The following is a 12892-nucleotide window of genomic DNA, read 5'->3' as shown; positions in this document are numbered from 1 at the left end:
TTACAAGTTGAATAAACAAGTCAGTTCGATACATTATTCTACAGAAAGGAACAAGAAAGATTACTTTCTGTGATAACGGATGAGAAATTAATTTTCTATGAAGAGATATGGGATGATATGGTTAAAAAGAAAAGTGACTTGTTCTTTTTATATGGTTTTGAAGGAACTGGTAAAAAAATTATTTGAAACATAATTTATGCTGTCATTCGTGGATTAGATAAAATTATTATTAACATTGCTTGCAATGGAATTACAACTCCGTTATTGGAAAGTGGACGTACCAATCATTCTCTGTTTGATTCCTCAAAACTTTTTAACCAAATCTGCTCTATATATACCCTCCACGCTTTTAAACATCATTTTGTTTTGTTCATCCAAAGGAACCACAATATCCAAGAAAAGCTTCTTCTCATATCCGATGGAATTTGAATATTTTTCCCCCATTTAGAAGAGGTAAAACATGTTGACAAATAAAGAGTCTTTACATAAATAATCTTGAGGAGTAGGGAAGTTTGAAAGTGCGCCAACCTGCCTAGTTACATAACGGTTGAACAGAATGTGATTTGCAGATTTACCTTCAAAACCACAAAAATTGCATCTTGGATCAACCTTCATTCCTCTGCTTGCAAGACTTCAAGATATTGGTATGGCTGCAGAAATTGTTTTCCACATGAAGGTTTAAATCTTTGGAGGTTTGTGAACATTCCATAATGCTTCTTTAAGCAATTAATTGAAGGATTAACATTTTCTCAGTCCAGTACTCTTTCAAATTCTCCCTTGATGCTAACCAATAACTTGAATTTACAGAGTATTCCCCATTTCTATTACGTTTTCAACACAAACACAAATCCCCTGAACTAATTACTGGAAGATCTTCATGATAGAGTTAAGATCCTCAGAAGAAAAACTTTCATTTAAGATATCAACTCTCCTACCACTATTTTCAAAGTCAATAAAATAACTAACTGATAGATCTAAGTTAATGATGAGATTCTTCATCCAAGAATTCATCCTACCACAAAAGTCACACATTGGATCTATCCAAGAAATGATAGAATAATTTGGTGATATCTTTGAAATAAGTTGTTATATATGTGGAGTACATGTTGCGATTTCGAAGTTATGATTTTACTGATATATGAATTACTATGATTTTAATTGGTGACCAGGTTGAATGAAAAAAATTATGGTGAATTTTTTTTTCTCAGATTTTATACCAATTGCATTGATTTTTTTGTCAAATTATTGACATGAAGGTCCCACTTTTTTCCTCTAAATTCCTCATGGATGAATGAAATTATAAAGAAAAAGATTATTCTTCAATTTTGATGAGGAACAAAATGAAAAAAAAAAATCTATTTTCTTATTTTCTCAATTCCTCAAATGAATTTTTATTCATTATTTGTTCATTTTTTCCATTCATCTAGTGGTCACCAATCCAAGCCTATATTTAAAATCGTTTTCTGTGCTTAAATTTATGTTTGTAATAAAAATAAAGTCTTTAGTTGAGGGAGTTAATATATACCTTTATAGTTTACCACTTTTAATATATTTAATGATTTATTTAGTAAAAAACATATTGACTTTGCGTATTTGTTTTTAATTCGTAAAGTATGTAGAAAATTTTGGTATTTCAGATTTACGAAGTGGATGAAACAAGTATTTTAGAGATTGGACAGCTTTCAAAAAAAAAATGATCAGATGAATTAATCTAGATAAACTAATCAGTATATAACCGGACCTGGCCTTTGGGGGAACCTGAAGTAATTTGGCTTGCATCCTCTAGTAATATCAGTTATTTTCAGCTGTTTGTCCAGAAAAAAATGTTCGGTATAATATTGTATGTACTATATAATATTTTATGTACTATAATTAAGGGTGTCATATCTCCAAGTTCTAAACTCAAAACAACATATTTTCTATTTTGCTTTAAATCTATAGAGACTAGTACTGATGAAACCTACAATAGTTGAATTATAGAATCTACTAAACATACCGAACATGGTCAGATATACTCGATCGAGTCTACGTGAATTTGAGAGAAGGTATTCACAGCTAGATAAATTTCAGTGGATTGTCATGGGATCATTGGAAATCAATGCGTCCGTCGTTACAGATTCCCGAGTCATTGAAACATCATTACTTTTAATTACTAAAATATGGATCATCATGAGAGTGTTGCTATGAAGAAGTCAAATTATGACCTTTTTCAAAAAAAAAAGAGTCTAATTATGACCCAAAGGGGTTAAAATGAAAGTAGTTGACCCTGATAGAATATGACGTTACACATCTTTTGACCAGCGAAGCCGCCAGATAAGCTTTAATGATCTTGTCGGGTTATGCAATAGTATATGTTTCTATTGATAAATAATTCAATTTGTTTTATTTGTAGAGTAAATTAGCTAAATATACTAACAAAGGTGGGATATCATTGAATGGGGGGAAAATGGTAATGTTGGGGGGAAGAAAATTGGAGGGATATAGAGTATGGAGTGCAAATAGGAGAAAAGTGGTGTGTAGAGAGTACAAATTCTCTTATTTGTATCGTTGCTTGGGAATCTCCGACACACGTGGCACCTTCATCTTCCAACCGTGTTGATATTATTAACGGCAAATATTCGCTTCATCAGGGATGGCTTGGTCGGCTCCTGTCTCTGGGACTCATCCTTTCTTAGGGTGTAGTCGCCGGCTTCTGACTCTGGCGACCCATCTTCACTCTGATGGTGTCCGCCGGCTTAATTCCGGGTTTATCCCGGTTTTTATTTTTTCTAGATCTTCGTTTCTGGACTTTTGATTCCGTTGTTATCAATTTCTTGTGATTGATTACATGTAATTGGATTCTTAAAAAACTGGAGATCTGTGTTTCCTATCGGCAGTTTCTTTGGATCTAGCGGCTCTGTTTTGTACAGAGCTGATCTCAGCCTCTTTATACCGGTGGTTCTTTGAGATTCCGGTGAAAATTTTATATGTCGGTGATGTTAAATCGTTTCTCTCGTTACTAGCAGTGTCTCTGACTCCGGGTTCCTGTTTCCGGTGCGTTTCCGGTGGAACATACCGATTAGAGTCGCTGTCGGTGACTTTCCGGCCGGTGAATTCTGGTGGCATCTCGACTTGTGGACACGTGTTCCTCACACGCTATCAGTGCAACGCGTGGATGAGTGTCGACTTGATCCATCCCTTCTCTTTGGGCCTTATTTTGGCTGGGTTTCCTTATGGGTCTCGTAGTCTTTATGTTTGCCATCTTCTTGGGCCTTGTTTTGTTTGTTGGTCTCTTACCTTTTTTATGGGCATTGTTGTATATCAGACTTTGTTTAATAATATATCAGTTGGCAAAAAAAAAAAAAAAAAAAGGAAAGAAACCTACAAGTAAATACTAAAAAGAAAAAGAGAGAAGACTAAATACAAATTAGCGTGGATGCTAACTTAAACAACAGAGAGGTCGTATGACTATTTTAAGGCGTAAGGGGGCATCAAATTGACAGCTTTCAACACAATACATAAGTGATACTAGTAATAATCTATATTCATATTAGTTACTATTCTATTTGTAACAAATGTTGGGTCGTGCGTGCAACGATTCTCTCGAGTACAAAACCATGTAAAAAGCTTGTACTTACTTTAACAAAATATCATTTCTTGGAACAATTGTCCTCTGAAGATGAGCAAAAACTGTTTCTGCAACGATGCCACAATTAAATATCTATATTTAAGAATTCTTGTTTTTTTAAACTAGTCTTTACGTAATTAAATGTTATGTTTCTGCAAGGATGCCACAATTAAATAGTCTTTTAAGTAATTAAAATAATGAAAAGAAAAAGCTAGAGAAGAACACATGCAAATAAAAATCTACACGTGTAGTACAAGTAGAACAATTTTATTCATACCGTATCTTGAAGAAACGAAACATTATGTGGCCATTCATTTTGATCACTAGAGAAGAGATCTGCGCCTTGGTGCGGAAGTTTTTTCTTAGGTTAATTTTAATAAAAAATAATTTATTTATTTTTCTTAAATTGTAATTCTGTTAATTAAAATATACACTATTTAATTACTTTAAAATAATAAAATATGTAAATGTGTAAATTTAATTTAGTATAGTATTTTATACCAATAAAAGTAATAATATAGTACTGTAAATCATAATATTTGAATAATAAATATAATAATACTAACGCTATATTAGTATAGCATTTTATACCAATAAAATATTATTTTATTAAAAATAAATATCTTGATTTATAATATCAATATTTGAAATTCAAAAATAATTAACTAAAAAAAATTAAAAAAAATAAACCATGCGTGTTAAATAAAAAAATCATGTATGTAAAATTAAAAGAAAAATCAACACAAAACTATAAAAATATAAATTTGTAAAAAGTTTCTTAAAAGTTAGATTGATATTTATAGATAATTATGACTTAATATAATAAGAGTTTGACAAAAAAAAACTAATTATGTCCATAACCTTTTTACGATAAGGACTATATGCTTTTACAAATCCGAAATAATTGAAAATATCAATAACATATTTAAAATCAGCATCATAGTTTAATATTCTTATAAATCTTAGAATTTCTAAGAATATATATATCAAATAAACAAAACAAAACAAAAACTTACTTGATATATATGCTAATTCTTCATAAATTAACATCAAAATTACATAAATTATGTCATGAAGTATGTCAAAACATACAAATAGAAAATAAATCAAAATAAAATAAATAATTAATATCATAATACTTAACCTAATCAAATAAATAAAAAGGTAAATCAATAAAAAATAAATAATGTACTTACGTAATACATATATTGTTAAACAGATCATTTATCTATGTGCTTTCAAATCATCTATCTATGTTTTTTCAAACCGCTTTTTATCAATCAAATGAATTAACATAGTTATTTACTCATCAACAATTAAAATTTTAATAAATTTTGACATAATGTTTTTAAAGAAAATGATAATCAAAATATTCATTAAAATAATCAAATATGTTTGTATGAAACAACCCTAAATATTTCATAATCTACAAGTTTTTAAAATATGGTCATTTAAAAATAGGAAAAATCCATTGTAAATTTTCATAAGTCTTTAGTATAATTTACCAATAAAATTTAAACGACCTATGCTTATGAAAATTTACTAAATGAATTAACATAACATATATAATTTAAAATGATCTTACATAAGTTCTATTAATGAAAATATTTGAAAGAAAATGTTATTGAAATATACAAAAAACTTTTAAAAAAATCAAAAGTTGCTAAGAAAACAAATTAGTTGAAAATTCTAATAATATTTACAAGTAATATTGACATTAGAGTATAGTCTTAGCGACAACATAGAATAAAAATATGAAAATATCTATTATACATTCGTCAATTGAAAACTATATTTATTAAGTTTATGAAATATGATGTCAACTAATAAAACATCATAATCCCGCCATTAATTAATGCTATGACTAGATCAAGTAAAAGATATATTTAATTATTTCTTTATTTATATATGTTTATTGTAATAAATACAATATTACTTGACATTAGTTTAAAGTTGTACATATTTATTTTTCTTTTTCTTATATCTTAACTATTATTTAAATTTCTTAAAATATTTATTATTATTAAAACCTAGATCTAAATATAATACTGTCAGACATGCATTTAAAAAAATTAAATATGAGTTTTTAAAATGCATATATGCACAAAAGGAAAATTACATGTTTACCACTTTCATGGTAACACTTTTCATTTTTACCACCACTAAAGAGACATTTTCAAAAATACCTTATTCATTAAATGAAAAAAGACTCTTATGCCCTTGTTATTTATATATATAATAAATCATTATTTAAATAAAAATTTAAAAAATTTAAAAAAAAATATTTTTTTTTATGTTTTCGAATTATACTTTTTCAAATTCAAACTTTTTTCAATTTTTTTTTCGATTTTTTTTTTATTTTTTTCAAATTTATTTTTGAAAAACGAAAATTATGTTTGAAACTATTTTTTAAAATTTTTTATATATTTTTTGAGTATTTTATTTATATATTTATTAGAATCTTAAATTTCACATTCCAAAAATCCTACCCCACCCCTCAACTCTAAACCCTAAGTCTAGATTAGTTAACTCTAAGGGTATAATTATCTTTTACCCTTCATTAAAAGTTAGGATAAAAGTGGTACTATGAATGTACTATTTGGACAATTTCCCATGCACAAAATATATAATAATTTACTTTTATTGTAAGAATTTGGTAAATGCAAAATAAAGTTAGATATTGTGCATATGCATTAATTTTTTATGTCATTCATATAGAAAGATAGATAAAATATTTATAATAGTATATTATTAGTAAATATAAATATAACAATCAATATAGTTTTAAAAGAATAAGATTAACAAACAATATAAACACATTTGTAAATAAACTTACACATTTACATACACAAAAAGAAGATATCTAAATATTAGTTTTTTTAAAGAGTATAATGTATAAAATTCTAAATAGGAAAAATAATAAAGCATACTTTGAATAATATTTCATATAAAATGCATACAAACCAAATATACTTCATTATCAGAAAATTAGTATAAAATGATACTAATTATTAATACAAACTCGCGTCTACTGAGAGTTGAAAATCTAGTATACTAAAAAAGACTGAGGCTATTAGCTATTGCAAGTATTCACATATGATTTAAAACTACTTACTAATTATAATATGTCAAATTATTATTTACAAAATATTAAAACTTCCAAAAAATATTTTTTCCAACGTAAAACATAAATTCATACAAAATAAGTAAATTAACAAAAATAATATTAAAAGGAATAAACTTAAGATATATAAAAGTTTTGAAATTAACATAAAATTAGCAAATACTTTTTTTATTTAAATTATAGTTTAAAAGTATAATTTTAAATTTCACATAAAGTAAACGAATCTAACAAAACAAATATCATATAAAATTAATAAACTTGATATATAATTTTTTTTTAAAAATTGACTTATAAATAAAAAAAATAAGTTTTTTTTTAAAACAATTGTTTAAAAAAAATTATGATATAAGCCATTGAATGTGTCAACATACGCTTTTAAACCATTATAATTATTTACAACATTTCAAAAACTTCCAAAATTATTTTGTCCAAAATAAAATAGAAATTCATTCAAAATAAGGCAAACTAAAAAAATTATTAAAAAGAAATGAACTTCATATCGATACTATTTTAACATTAACATAAGCAAATAATGTTTTTTTTTATACGGTTTTTTTATGAAAAAGCAAATTTAATTTTAAAATCTATATCTAATAAAACTAATCTAACAAAACAGATATCATTTCACATTAATAAACTTAACATATCCTAATTTTAGAACATTAACATAAAAATAACAATTTTTAGTTAAGAAATAATAAGGTTTAAAAAATGTAAAAGTCCTTATGATATAAACTAAACTAACAAAAAAACATTTAAAATTAACCAACTTGATATATACTATTTTAGAAAATTAACATAAAAATACAAAAGTCAAAATATCAATAAAATATATGATTAAAAAGATAAAGCTACATAAATATTGTTCACATAAAAAGTCAAAATATCAATAAAATATAAAAAATGAAAATTTAATTTAATATTTTAAAATGTTAAGATTTTAAAAATAGTTCCTACAAAATAAAATAATTAAATATTATGTAGCTCATTAATAAACTTTTGATATTTTAAAATTTAAGAGATTAATAAAAAGTTATGTTCTAAAGTATGTTAAATATACAAATATCATACGTATAAAAATATATTATTTATATAAAATGAGCTAAAATTATAAACAATAAAATATAAGTTTGTTCTTATTTAAATTAAATAACTATAGTTGGACCTTATCGCGTAGACTGTAAAGAAGCATTGCATATGCGTGGAGAATCCATAGAAGTTTGTCAAAGATGCGGGTGAGGTGAGACGGCTGTTGGTTGGTAAATCAACATGGAACGAGTGTCACTACTCATTCAATCCCGTCTCATCATTTTGACGATATTGGTAACCATGCACTGTCGTTCTCCATTTTTATTACTTAGAAATAGTGTTTTGATAAGAATGGGTTTTGGCATTTCCACGCGCACGATCAGCCGTCCATTCATTGACCTAAACCAAATAAAATCTGGTTGGTTTTTATTTCTCAGATTATAATTAGTCATACATTAATAAAATACTTTTCGTTTTGATTAGTGCATAAAATAATTACTAGGTATACAATAACTGTCACGTTCAACAAGCGAGTTTCCTCTTCACACCTTTCATTTTCGCCCCTCTCAAAACATTCAAGTTACTTGATAAATTTAGCTAGTTTCGAACTCACATCACGTACCTTTTCAGTCTACCCTAAATTATACATTAACTAACCATAATTTACTCAAATTTTGTATGAATGAACTTCATTTGAAGTACTAAGTGGCTCTTGGTGGTTCCTTTGAGAGAGGAGATCCCTACATCGAATCTACTTGGAGAGAAGAATATTTCCAAAATAAATAAACTAAAAGAGTGTCCAATCTCATATCGATAAGGGTCCAAATCAGAACATCATTGCAAATAAAAAAATCATATAAAGTAGTAAATTATTTACTTATATTGTCTTTTAAATCTAAACGAATACTTGTTTTTAGTTCGTGCAAGAAGTTCTTTGTAATATTCATAAGAAATAAATTTAATGATGTAAGCAATTTTTCCGCAACTTCACTATCTAGCTTATTCCAAAAGCCAAAAATTATGGCAAAGAAAATTATATGAGGCGTTCGGACTTCGGAGTTCTCTGTGTATTATAAGGATTCTAGTCCACTGATTTGGATTTTTGAATCAATGCTAAGAAGAGAATAATATATTTTATTTTCAATTGTTGTCAAAAGAAAAAGAAAAGATGAAAATTATTTTAAATAACTGTGAGTTTATTCTATTTCATCTTTAAAATCTTTATCACATTTTATTTTAGATAAACAAAAACTAAAAAGATGTTCAAGAAAGTACCTTAAAATAACGAAACCACATCTCGAGATCCTTGTCGGGCATGTATATTGTAGATCGGAAATCCATGCTTACGTATTCCAAATTCCATCTTCAGAATATTTTTGCTAATCCCATTGATAGACTTATCGAACCTACAAAAAACGAAGTTTTTTTTTTTTGAAGTTAGTTGATAGCAATGAATAACAAATAAACTATGATAGAATGAAAAACTAACCACATAGTATTTGAGATCTTATGAGGATGGAGTTGAGGTATATGTTCTCGGCCCAGTTGTTGAACCAACTATTCGACGGCCATAATTACTGGCACTTCCCGATCGGCTGAAGGAGAATAATGGTGATTCTATGAGGAAACCGAACTATAGAAAAGTTGGAGGTTCGTCGCACGTCCAGACCTACGAAAGAATTTTTTTGTTAATAATTAAAATAAGAATTCTTATAATATACAATAGTAAAATAATGGTAAAAATTGTTTAAAATTTTGATGTTTCTAAATATTTTACATTTTCTATTTTTTCTGAAACTTTTTTGGTAAAATATAAAAATCAGAAAACATTTTTCCTATATCACTAAATTATTTAAGAACTTATGTTTTTAAATATATTCTCTTATTTTAAAAAGCGTTAGTAAAAATATAAATAAAATGAAAAAAAAAATATTCACAGTTTTTTTTAAGAAATATTTTTTTTCAAACAGCAACAAATAATTAAACATCCAAAAAATAAAATTAATATTCAAATCATAATTCTAACATTGAAATTTCTAAGACTAACAATTCTACCACAAATCTAACATATAAAATCCTACAACTAACAATTCTAAGTAATTTTTAACATTCCAGTCCCTAAAATCTATGAGTTCTAACAGCCTAACACATAAATAATCAAACATATATGATATTGGAGAGTAGAAGAGAAGTACTCGCTTGAGGATCTTCGGAGGAGAGAGGAAGGATTTAGAGATACTAGAGAGAGATAAAGCCGAAAAGAAGAAGCAGAATAAACACAGATTTTAATATATAAAAGTCACCGACATACAATTCATCGGCAAACAAAATAATTTGCACTTCAGAATTTTTTTTTGGCGGTTGATTTTCCTGCGTACAAAGATTACCGACAGATAACCGAAAATAGTGGATATTTATCGATAACCCATCAATAAAATTTAATAAATTAATTTAATTACGAGTTTGATCACTTTTTGAGGTAAGAATATACCGAGTTTGTTGAAAATTTAACATAAATTACCAACAAATACGGAATATTCTATGCATGTCTTGTATTTATCAGTCAACATATCGAATCCCAAATTCATGGGGAATCCATCAGTAGTTTCCGATGAATTTCTGACTAATTTGGGGTTTCAAAACCTAACACAAGTGTACCGACAACCCATTGATAATATATTTATGATTGTAAGAGGTTTATAATCTTAAAAATGTTTTAAAAACAAGTATCAAAAACAAACATGTCATAGCTAATAAACTCAATGATAAATCTAATTTTTCAAACAATCATGTTTCCAAACACTTACATAAGCATAAATCGAACCCGAAAATTTCTTCTGCAATAGTTGTTCAAGCTCTTCTTCTGTGGCATTTCTGTACGTGAAACGCATTTTTGCCATGTAAGTCATGTAGAAATAATATCATGATTTTTTAATAAATGTTAAATACAATTTAATTAGTTACATTAATTTTATGAAACTTTTATGAATGCCTCTCATATTCAAGAACTGATTAACAGTTGGTGAGCAAATATATTTGCAAATGAGTGTTCTTCTCCTCAGAAGGTCATTGGTTCTTTGATTTTTCACTAAGTCATCCAATTTTTGTGGAAATTTTGAGATATAAACATAATACATTTCCCTTACACCTCCATCATCATGGTGAGCAGGTGTTCAACTTTTCGTCCTTCCTTCAGATGGAAAGTAGTATTCAGCCAAGTTTGAAGTTTCTTCATTGATGATATGTGCGACAATAGACCCTTCTACCTTGCTTCAATTTTTGAATTTTTCTTGACATGGAATATATACCACTCGAAAGGATACATCCATCTCTACTTCACGAGACCACCAAGTGCCTCTTTTCTCGAGAGATGAATAGGAAGATGTTCCATCACATCAAAAATGATGGAGGAAATATCTTTTCCAGGTTGCAAATGATCACATATATGTTATACTACAAATTTCGAATACCATATGCTGTTAGTGATCTCGTGCTTAAATCAGAGTAGAAAGCACTTGTCACTGCATACAATTTTTTTTTTGATATATTATATTATATATATATATATATCCCTGTTCGGAACTAGCTAGGCGCTAGTCGGGCGGCAACTCGGGGCCGAGCAAGTTACCAAAAAATCGGAGAGTATTCGGAGATTACGCGGGACCTAGTTTTAAATACAATTTAATATATTTATAATATAATTAGCTAATTTTAAACATGATGACATGTTCTTAGACATAGTTATATAATTTTTTATATATAATTTTAAACAGCCTCTTTTTGATTCGTCGAACATTTAGATCATGGTGTGTTTGGTACGGAAAAAATCCCCAAAAGAAAAAATTATGTGTTTGTTTTGGGTTCGATAGCTAATTATAATTATTTAGTAATGAATAATTACACAAAATCTGTCAATAATGAGTAAAAAATAATCAATTGTGTTTTAACTTTACACAGACGGAAAAAAAAACTTAGGCGGGAATTAGGCGGTCAACGCGGGAATTAGGCGGTCTTACGCGGGTTAACGCCTAGCTATACCGATTTGGGCATATTCGCCGCGGTCAACTTCTGAGCAACGCCTAGGCGGCCACGTTTTTGAACATGGATATATATAAATCATAAACAGTTTTAAAAAAAATTAATTCAAAATGTTAATATAAATGATATATGTAATTGCTTCATGAAAATTTTGTGGTAATTGTCCAGAAAAGCAAATGGAAGGAGCGTTGCATCATGCATGACAACTGTGGCTCTTCATTTGACACAGTTACACAAGTAAGATGCATACTCGTCCGAAAATTTAACGATATTTGTAATCCAATTGAAGAACTCATCATTCGCAATTATATATGGAACACACAACATTTACCATGCAAATCAACCTAAAGCTTGGTACAAGAACAAATATCAACCAAATCTAATCTAGACTTCAAACTATATCTTTCGTTTTGCTTTGGACATTAAAAATATTGATCATCATAATGTCGAAAAAAATCTTCTCAAAATAGATGACATCTAAATTATGATGCAAATGATCCTTCAAATATGACAAATCCCATAAACTATCTTTTTATGTCAATTGTGAAGTTCTCCAACACCGTCTACTGGATACTGTATATTCTAACCTAAGGATAGTATCCAAGGATTATACTCAAAAATATGGTGTGGATAACACATACATTTGCTCCAGTTGTCAAGTTTCACTAGGTAGAATTCTTCTATATATTGCTTCTAAATTATCTTGGAATATTTGGCAAATAGATGTCAAGATGCATTCCTTCATAGCAACCTGGAAAAGAGGTTTACATGGATTAAAGATCTTAAAAAAGCTATGTACAGTCTAAAGCAATCCTAAAAGGCTGGTATATATTTCGTCATTACTAGATTTATGATCCAAATCCTACAACTCTAGCAGCACTAGACAGAATCACTTCAAAATATTTTGTGAACTGTGTATGCATTTTTACATATGTAACTATATTTTAGGTATAATTTATGTAACATATAATAACGAGTGGAACTATTTAGAGTTTTTTTTTTTGATTGAAGACTTGCTTAAACAATTGCTCAATACAACTATACACTGATTATAGATAAAACATGTGTATAGGTCCATGATTTTGGGATTGATA

The 12892-nt window shown here is 27.8% G+C and overlaps 1 long non-coding RNA gene across 1 annotated transcript; it reads right to left on the bottom strand.

Annotated features, from left to right (window-relative positions):
• Positions 1–7062: 7062 nt before the first annotated feature.
• Positions 7063–10009, bottom strand: LOC117127670. Its single transcript, XR_004450691.1, has 2 exons — positions 9956–10009; positions 7063–9429 (listed from the first exon to the last, which is right to left on the bottom strand). It is a non-coding gene; the product is annotated as an uncharacterized LOC117127670 (long non-coding RNA).
• Positions 10010–12892: the final 2883 nt, after the last annotated feature.

Source organism: Brassica rapa, chromosome A09 (assembly GCF_000309985.2).
Source record: "Brassica rapa cultivar Chiifu-401-42 chromosome A09, CAAS_Brap_v3.01, whole genome shotgun sequence".
NCBI classification, from domain to species: Eukaryota; Viridiplantae; Streptophyta; class Magnoliopsida; order Brassicales; family Brassicaceae; genus Brassica; species Brassica rapa.
This window is presented reverse-complemented; position numbering and strand designations above follow the sequence as displayed.